Source organism: Telmatherina bonti (genome assembly GCF_933228915.1).
Source record: "Telmatherina bonti genome assembly, chromosome: 5".
Lineage (NCBI taxonomy): Eukaryota > Metazoa > Chordata > Actinopteri > Atheriniformes > Telmatherinidae > Telmatherina > Telmatherina bonti.
In genome coordinates, this window is record NC_136623.1 from 15,733,596 (window position 1) to 15,743,740 (window position 10,145).

The window sequence follows — 10,145 nt, forward strand, 5'->3', positions numbered from 1 at the left end:
AAGACGATGATGCCTGTGCCTGGTGGTTTGGTCAGGTACCCGTGCAGGTCGTCTAGTACGCAGACCACGCTGATGTAAACAGTTTCGAATGGTCTGACGTGACACTTGGGTGCCTCTCACCTCTCTTAAACGTGCCTGGAGTTGAGTGGCATTCATCATCCGGTTTCTCAGGGCAGTGTTCACAATGTAGCGGTCATCAGCACGGGATGTGGCCAAAGGACGTCCACTTCTAGGCCTTTCTGTGACTCTTCCAGTCTCTCCATATCTCTGTTGCAACCTGCTGATGACACTCTGTGACACTCCAAGCTCAGTGGCCACTTCTGTCTGAGAACGTCCTGTTTGAAGCATCGCAATGGCAAGGGACTGTTGTTCCATTGTTAGGTGTCGTCTTGGTCTCATGATGTCAAAATGTGAACAGCATGATGAGGACAACTGTTTAAACACCAGCTCTAATTGAACCAGGACATTTATTGGTCAATTCAAGGATCACACACCTGCCGTGATTTTTGCTGTTAAGCTCCTTGTTAGGGAACAGCAACTTGTGCAAAATTTATTGAAACATTTAACAGTTGGACATGTGCATTTAAAAGCTTAGAGAAGATCACATTAAGTTCACCTGTACAGGTTTGAATGCATTTTAGGCTTGTTGTGAAATTTCACCCAAAAGCTGAATATCCCTAACTTTTTGTGAATAGTGTATATATGATAGATATATAGATAGATCGATAGAGTATAACAATGAGTAGAATACATTGTTATGGAAACATGACTTTATTAAAAGATTAGTTTGCCTTTGTATTCAAAAACTAATGATGTCATATGCAAAGGTTTAGTTACCCTTCTACTTTTAGCATTACTCCATGAGCAATTTTGGACTTATGAAGAGGGTCAAGAACTGCATTTATGGCTGTTTAATCCTCTTTACTGAATTTATTTAATTTATTATTTATGATACTAAATGGCTCATAAGAATGGCTAGTCTTAAAAATCACTTTAAGAAAACAAAAAAATGTGTAGCAAGACTTTCTAATTAAAAAGTTATTTGTATGTCCCAGTGCATACATTTTTATGCCTTTTATACACAAACAAAATAACGTATTAAAGGAAACAAAAAGCCTACATTTTGTTACACATGTTAACGATAAAATCACCACATATGTGATGTAATAAGATATTGGTAGATGGTGGAAGAAATGATTTCAAGATTATATAAAAATAAATAACCATATTCATGATAGTTAAGTCGTAAACTATGAATACATTTTGGAGGACAGAGTAGAGTGGATAAATTAAAATTAAGCTGGAATGATAACGGTGCAACTCTTGCACTCAAAAATCGAACATACTTCATGGTAATAAGATGCAACCTAGAGTAACCCTAAAGTAGAATTAACTAGAACATTGGTGAGAATCTGTAAATCTGCCTGCAAGATGGCAAATTTTATTACATAACGCAAATCTATCTACTTCACAATGTTGGAAGAAAACAAATAAAAAATTGCCCTAAAAAAAAACTAAAAAAAAAAACTTCAAACTACTGTCCTCATATTCCCCCCCCCCCCCCCCCCCCCCCCCACCAGTCCCCTGTTTCCCAATAATTGGATGATAAATTTAATGTCAAAGCAGCGCAAACACTTTTGTTACATATTTAATTGACAACAACATACAAACCATAGAGAATACTTTTAAATCAAGGACTTCTACATTGCAAAGAAGAGCACAATAAAAAACATTGGCATTTGTGTTTTTTTATTTTATGCATTGTACTCAGAGCAGGTAAACTGACAAGAAGTGACTGCTAATGTTAATTTGCAATTTAAGCTGTGTGAGCCTTATTGCTACAGCTTAACTGTCAACTTTAATGTATTTCTTAACACAGATAGTTGCATGTAATGAGTGCACCCTCCTAAGTCTCGCTTATTTTAATAAGCTTTACAAGTAGCATTAAGATTGTCAAGCTAGGATGATGCAAACTGTCAGCTGAGGTGACATGCATTGGTCTGGCACAGAGTGTGTACTGATCTAATTACAGCGGAGCATGGGCACATTCAAGGTTGCAGTGTTTTTTGCTGTTCTCACTGTTGACCTAACATCAGCTTGAGCTTGTATTAAGCCTCTCTAATACATACATATATATATAAAGGAGTGGTTCTGCAGATGGTGACCACAGACCACTTCTCAGTTCCGATGCTTTCTGGCTGATGTTTTGGTCATGTTTGAATGCTGATGGTGCTTTCAGTCTAGTGGTAGCATGAGACGGAGTCTACAACCCACAAAAGTGGCTCAGGTAGTGCAGCTCATCCAGGATGGCACATCAATGCGAGCTGTGGCAAGGTTTGCTGTGTCTGTCAGCGTTGTGTCCAGAGCATGAAGGCACTACCAGGAGACAAGCCAGTACACCAGGAGATGTGGAGGAGGCCGTGGGAGGGCAACAACCCACCAGCAGGACTGCTACCTCCTTTTTTGTACAAGGAGGAACAGGAGGAGCACTGCCAGATGAGCTCCAGTTGGCCACAAATGTGCATGTGTCTGCTAAACAGTCAGAAACAGACTCCATGAGGGTGGTATGAGGGCCTGATGTCCACAAGTGGGGGTTGTGCTTACAGCCCAACACCATGCAGGATGTTTGGCATTTGCCAGAGAACACCAAGATTGGCAAATTCGCTACTGGCGCCCTGTGCTCTTCACAGATGAAAGCAGGTTCACACTGAGCACGTGTGACAGACGTGACAGAGTCTGGAGACGCCGTGGAGAACGTTCTGCTGCCTGGAACATCCTCCAGCATGACTGGTTTGGCAGTGGGTCAATGATGGTGTGGAGTGGCATTTCTTTGGAGGGCCACACAGCCCTCCATGTGCTCGTCAGAGGTTGCCTGACTGCCGTTAGGTACCGAGATGAGATCCTCAGACCCCGTGTGAGACCATATGCTGGTGCGGTTGGCCCTGGGTTCCTCCTAATGCAAGACAGTGCTAGACCTCATGTGGCTGGAGTGTGTCAGCAGTTCCTGCAACATGAAGGCATTGGACTGGCCTGCCCGTTCCCCAGACCTGAATCCAATTGAGCACATCTGGGACATTGTGTCTCGCTCCATCCACCAATGCCAAGTTGCACCAATGACTGTCCAGCAGTTGGCGGATGCTTTAGTCCAGGCCTGGAAGGAGATCCCACAGGGGAACATCTGCTGCCTCATCAGGAGCATGCCCAAGTGTTGTAGGGAGGTCATACAGGCACGCGGAGGCCACACACACTACTGAGCCTCATTTGGACTTGTTTAAAGGACATTATATCAAAGTTGGATCAGCCTGTAGTGTGTTTAACCATTTTAATTTTGAGTAGAACTCCAAATCCAGACCTCCATGGGTTGAAACATTTAATTTTCATTGATAATTTTTGTGTGATTTTGTTGTCAGCACACATGTGTATGTGTGAGTGTATGTGTGTATGGGTATGTATTTATGTATGCAAGCATATGAATGAAAAAAGCATCCTTTTTTTCCTATTCATCAGTTGGAAGCAATTAAAGGAGATCTGGCTTTTTACTGCATCATTCTGTTCTTCGTTGTCGAACCTAAATCCTCCCTTTTCTGTTCTGTCTGGAGGTGGAGCTAAACCACAGATAGGGAAATAATGAGAGCTGCTATCAGGGGGATTTTGGTAGGGGGATTGAGGGCGCCACACAGAAAGGCCCAGAGCCCAAGGGATTATTCAACTCACCCTCTTGTTTTCCAAGCTCCCATAGGACAGGTGACCCCCACTGTCCTGGGATCAGTATATTGCAGCATAAAAGCTGTTGGACCATCAGAGGGGGTTGGTGCTCAAGTCCAACTCTTGCAGCTGCCCTAAAATGTAAATTGTGTCTGAAAGGGCAGCAACACTTAAACAGTACTGCATTTGTTATATAAGTTTGATAAGAAAGCTCAGTAGCACACTGCAGTGCTCTCATTGCACAATGAAAAGCCTTCACCTGCAAGTGTTCATGCACCTATACAACAAAAGTTTGCAGATCGGGTGTTCATTCATTGATTCATTCGTTTTCATAACCGCTTCATCCAATTCAGGGTTGCAGGGAAGCTGGAGCCTATCCCAGCAGTCTCGGGGCGAAAGGCAGGATACACCCTGGACAGCTCACCAGTCCATCGCAGCAGATCGGGTGTTGTCACCAGTTTTTTTTTTAGTGCTATAACACTGCTTACATGACAGTCAGTGCTGTTGACACTACCTGACGTCTTCATGAGTAGTTTGGATAGTTTCGTTTTTCATTCCTGTATTAGATGCAAAAGATTTTGCCACGCAAACATGAAACTGTTCTGTGCTGCTGCGTTATTTGGATTCCTCAGGGGCATTTGACATGTTTTGCTATATTTATATCTAACACCATCCTTTGGAAGAAGGAAGGCCTCATTTTACAAGCAATTAACGAGAAGTTAATGCTTTTGTCTTCCTTGTTCCACTTTAAGTAAAACAGAATAGACCGTAGGGAGAAGCTACTGTACAGAGCCAAACAAACACAATACTGACACACAAAAGGAAGAGAGTAACAGCTGTCCTCTTTTTATGTGTCAGTGTCATTGTCGCAGCTGGATGTAAGTGTTCCTTCCCCACTTATGTGTAGAATTAATCCTGTCTCTAATCTAGGGACTTGAATTTAAAGTTAATCCTACGTAAGGTTGCATGTGTAAGAATGTGCATGTTCATGTGCATGTATGTGTGTAATGCAAAGCTCTACTGGGGCTTGACCTCCAGACCTTTCATCCTCTGTTAATCTCTGTTGTGTTTGTGTCATCCTGAAAGCTACTCACTCATATGACACCGAATCAATGATCAGTTAAGAACAATGGGAGAGCCAGTGACTTTACAACCTTTGCAGTATGAAGAAGTTTTATTTTAAGTACATTTCCTGTACATAGTTAACTGGCATTGTTAAATTGCTGGTAAAATTTAACATGGGGAAAACTAAATTCTTAGAAAAAAAACAAAATCTTTAATTTTGGGAAATAACTCTTCATAGTCTCACAACTGGTGCCAATATGCTTCTTTTTAAATATGGACAAATTCTATTACTTTGATGTAACCACTACGGTGGTGTAGTGGTTACCACTACGACCTCACAGCAATAAGGTCCCTGGTTTAAGCCTTGGCTCAGATGGGGTGTTTGAACAGTGGCCTTCCTGTGTGGAGTTTGTATGTTCCCCTTGTGTATGCTCTCCAGGTGGCTTCCACCCACCAGACATGCATGTTAGATTAATTGCTGTAGTTAATTGATCACATGTAAGCTTTGGAGAAAAGCATCTGTCAAATGGCTGTAGAATAGAACCTATAAGTTAACATTCCTTTAACCATATTTTATGCACATGGCCTTGATTCCTGAATATGGTTCTGCTGGAAGTTTTTACTTCTTGTCAAAAGGGTGATATTTTTTTTTTTTAATCACACCCTGTGCATGTTTGGGTAAGGGAACTGTGAAAAAAAAAAAATATATATAAAACAATAACTCATTTTAATGAATTGCCTTTTTAAAATTTAGTTATCAGCTGACTGTCAATCATAAAAATGAATTTTTCTAATGTATTATAATTGGAATACAGTTATTTGTATTAAATTGTAAAATTGAGATTACTTTGTTGTGAATCAGAGCTATTTAAGTAAATGTGAACTGAACTGAATCTCAGGTGTTTTGTTTTGATGCTATTTAGCAAATATTAGCATGCTAATATGCTAAGCTACCATATGTTGTAGAGTTGCTAGATTCATTATAAATATGTTGTAACTATTTTCTCCACAGCTTCAGCGCATTGTTGGTTCATTTATTTCTTAAAAGTTAAGTACATTTTCTTTTTAGTGACACAAAATACTTTTTGTGTGCTAACCAGGCATTTGTGCAGGTGGTGCTGTTTCTTGACTAGTCAGTTTAGCCTTTCAAAAACTGAACGTGATGTAATGAAAGTTTCCCTTCTTGCAAATGCAACGAGAGGTCAAGAGAAGACACTCCCACCCTCTCATTCTCATTTTTTTTTCCTGCCTCTGCTATTTCCCCTCTCTCTTCATTGTGGGTTGTCATGGAAATGAAAGCTCAGGGAGGGGGGGAAAGCCTCTATTATTGAAGCAGTTGTGGGATTGGTAGTGGGCTGGGAGTCGTGAAATGGAGCGATTCATGCACTCATAAACAGAGAGTGCGGTGGAGCAGAAGGGAGGTGGAGGGGAGAAAGGGACGAGTAAAAGGAGAATGGCAAGGGGCCCCAGGGGTGAGCGGAGACAGGAGCCAACTCCACGTGTTTTGGCCCCGTTTCTAACTGATAGCACGTTTTAGACCATTACGTCATGGTCTGTGAGGCTCTCTGGTGTTTGAGACATGTTGCAATAGAATCTCACTCCTTATAGAGAAACAGCAGAGTCAGCCCCCGGTTATGCCACCTGTTGTCGCTGATGCCATGAAAACTGCTCAGAGAACAGTGCAAGACACATTTCTGAGCAGTGCTAAGCTGCAGAACAAACAACAGCTTGAAAGTAATGTACCCTAAATGTCTGTTAAATGTCAAATTTCGTTACTTTACCCCAATTAGGATGATGATCTCTAACATTTTAGGTGTTTGTTTGCTTTTGAGGACAACATCTCTGACTTGTCATTATATTCTTAAAGCACATCTGAAGTTGTCCTAGCACAAGAAAAATTATTATACTTCCTTTGAATGCTGTGGAGCTGGTTCTTAAAAGTTTGGACTTGGTTTTAACTGATGCCACCGGATCCTGTCAGATTGGCATCTGTGGAATTTGGAGGCTGAGTGAAAACCTCAGACTCTATTGTGCTTTTTGTGGCCTTCTAAAGGCTTAGGTTTTAGGGAACTCACTACTGACCAGCTGAAGAAGACCAGTAAGTAAAGTGCTTTTGCCATTTGAGGTTGTGGGGTGAAAATGTTTAAGTGTTAAACTATCAGTCACGTGAACTCCAAGATACTGGTTTTCCCAATTGAACATAACATTTAGACAGATGAACACTGGTAGACCACATCACCAGTCAGTGGTTTCAATTTGGGGCCTTTATGTGTTTATTTGCAAAAAGCAACTGAGCCTGCAAAAAAAAATCTAAGCATCTTGTTTTGAGCTGGTGAAAGGAAGCTCTCTAGAGTTTGAAAAAATGCTGTGTTTTTAACATATTTACCATTATCAGAGATTAAAGGCCAAACATAAATATCTTTCAGTATCTGCTGCTGTTTTGACTGAAAATTGTCTTTTGTGGAACCCCCGGCTTAACTGGAGTTGTGGTATTACTGGGTGGTTCTGTGGTATGCATAGACGCCTTTCAGAAAGTCTTCCATTGTGGTATCATTAAATGGGTGGAGTACTAGAATAAGAGCTGTTTCATTTCATTTATTCAGAAGTTTTTTTTTCTTTTTAAAAGACTCTTACAAGTGAAGAATACATACAGTTTAGTGTCTGCCACAAGGAGACTTTTATAGTATGGGAATATGGCAATTATGATCTGGCAAAATTCCAGTTATGGGACTTAACCTCATGAGCTTATGTTGCTTTTTTCCTCTCTAAAAAAACGCCCACACATGGGACTTCCTGATGACATAGTCTATGTGGAGTTGACATTAAATAAGAAACATCATGTTATGTAGAGCCGATATATTTGTGTGGAAATTGCTACCATACTTTTAAACACAACATATTATTAAATCCCGGCACAACAATGAAAACACATTACTGATGCAAATCATTCAGCCCTCTTACAGGTGCTGGTGATCCTTCCTTTTGCTGAGCCGAAACAATAGTGTGGTTTCAAAAGTAGAGAAACTTTGACAAAAAACTGACCCAACAACTCTTCTTTGTGTGGCTCTAAATCTAATGGCATCACTAAAAAGTGATCAGTCTTAGCTACTGCACATTAAGGAAGTGCAAACAGTGAATTGATCAGACTTAAGTATTGTCATGGATACCCTTTCCTTATGCTACCCTTGATGCTTAAATTGCTACATTTACAAATGGCCGAAATTGTGCATCCAATAGTCTTTACCACAGGCTAAGTCAGTGCTCTCTGGGGACATTCTGAACATTCTTGCTATTGTTATTTCATTATTAGACTCAGGGTTACCCTTGCCATTCACAGTGGCTGACCTTCAGACAGAATACGGATGGCCACAATGACTATGCCCAAAATATGAAACAGAAGAGCTTAGTCAGTTTTTAAGGAGAAAAATTTAAAAGCTTCCTTTTAAAGTAAATTTCTATTTGTTATTACAATTTTTTCCCAATTATTTTATAAATCATTGTGATAGTCAGTGGGGATTTGTTTAATTTTGCGACAGTGTCATGTTTCCAGTGGAAAGTTACAAGTTACTAGTGGACAAAACTTACACGATATCCCTCTAACATTGTCATTGTAAGCACATAAACTATGCCTGGACACTTTCTCATCAAGCTGCAAAAGTGCTGTTACTGTGTGCAGAATGGCTGCCAGTCATAGTGTTTTCATACAGTTTGAACTGATCTTCTCAGGGCCATATCTTATCCAAAGTTTAAAACAGCAAAGGAAAATAAGATGATCACATCTTTTAACAACAATTTAAAAATCATGGCGCTTGATGCCATTTGTACATTCATATTGACTAAATGCTAACTGGATCTTTGAAAATTGAGTTATGGAAAGAGCTACCTTTGTCCATCTGCTGAGCTGTTTTCAACAGAGATAAGCTTGCTATTGTGGTGTTTAAAACAGCAACTTCTGCAGGGAGTAATTTGCTCAAAACATTTTGGTCTTCTGTTTGGCTGTAATCTGCCCTTTTTCAAGTGCAAGACTTGCTTCAGATACCATTTTAAATGCCTAGTACTCAGTACCATCAAAGAGGAGATATGTTGTATCTCCTCTTTCATCAGAAGCTCTCTTTTCCTTTAGTGTCTGTTGTTCTACATCCTCTGTTAGTAGGTCTGGAACACTCCTTCAGTTCTTTTGATCTCTTTCACCTTTTTTCCTTTCTATGTCTCTTAAGTTGTTCCTTTTAATTTCAGGAAGTGTGTATGCTGATGCAATCATCTTACCTCTGTGGTGAAGATTTTTGTTTATTTTCCTTAGTGTTAACGGTCCACTGTCAATGAAAGAAGTGCTTACGGTGATCTAAGGCAGTTTGATGACATGTATGTGTGTTTGTGTGTGTGGCATGGCGGTAAGTAAGAATGTAGCTGAAACTCTAAAAACAGAATCTTGTCTTGAGCCTCAAGAGACAGAAGACAATGACAATTGATATGTTTCCTGGAGACTATGTGTTGAGAACAACAAAAAAGGACACAACAGAAAAAAAAACTATGCTGTGTAAGGGCAGATCTATAGGACAAACAATTTAATTTAGTAAAACTTGTTGAAGTTATAAAACATTTCGACACATCTGAAGTCCAGCTAGTGGACAGCAAAGCCATATTTGCTGTTTTGCATCCTTTTAACTTTGGATGGCCCATTAACACAGTAAAGAACACTCACGTGTTATAAATTATACACAGGCCTCCGGACACTGAGGCATGCTTTCATTCCCAGCCCTTTAATTTTCCTATCTGATTGCTGGTGGATACATCAGGTTGACTCTGGTCTGCAGAACTGAGTCATGACATTTTATGTGTTCTTAACTTTTGTGGTAGGGTGGGGGGGTGCTATAAGGTAAGTGACAAGATACACTCTGAATAGCCTGCGAGTCAGTCCAGTGCAAACTTTTGATTGAATGTTTGAGCCAGGAACCTCTTTTCTGCCCGATGATGTCAACCAACTTACCACAATGCAGCCTGCAATATAAAAACATTATGTATTAAAATAAATCAGTAACAACATTAACCTATTTTTCCTCAAAACACTTTGTTTAAACGTATTAAATGGTGACTGCTCAAAAATAAAAGTAATTGTGAAATGTCTACTGCTTTTGCATTTTCAGTCTTCCAGGGAATTATCTAATCTGATCCTATAAACAATCTGCCATTGTTCTGGCAGACTGATTTTTAACCTGCTGATGGTGAAATACAAGTATTTCTTTTAAGTCATTGTACAAAAGCACAACTTCTGTCATCCAGCTTTCAACAATGGATCATTCACAGAGAGGTTGATAATTGGTAACAACAAAATCAAGGATAAACTTTGAAAAAATCTTCCATATAATTAATTTCAA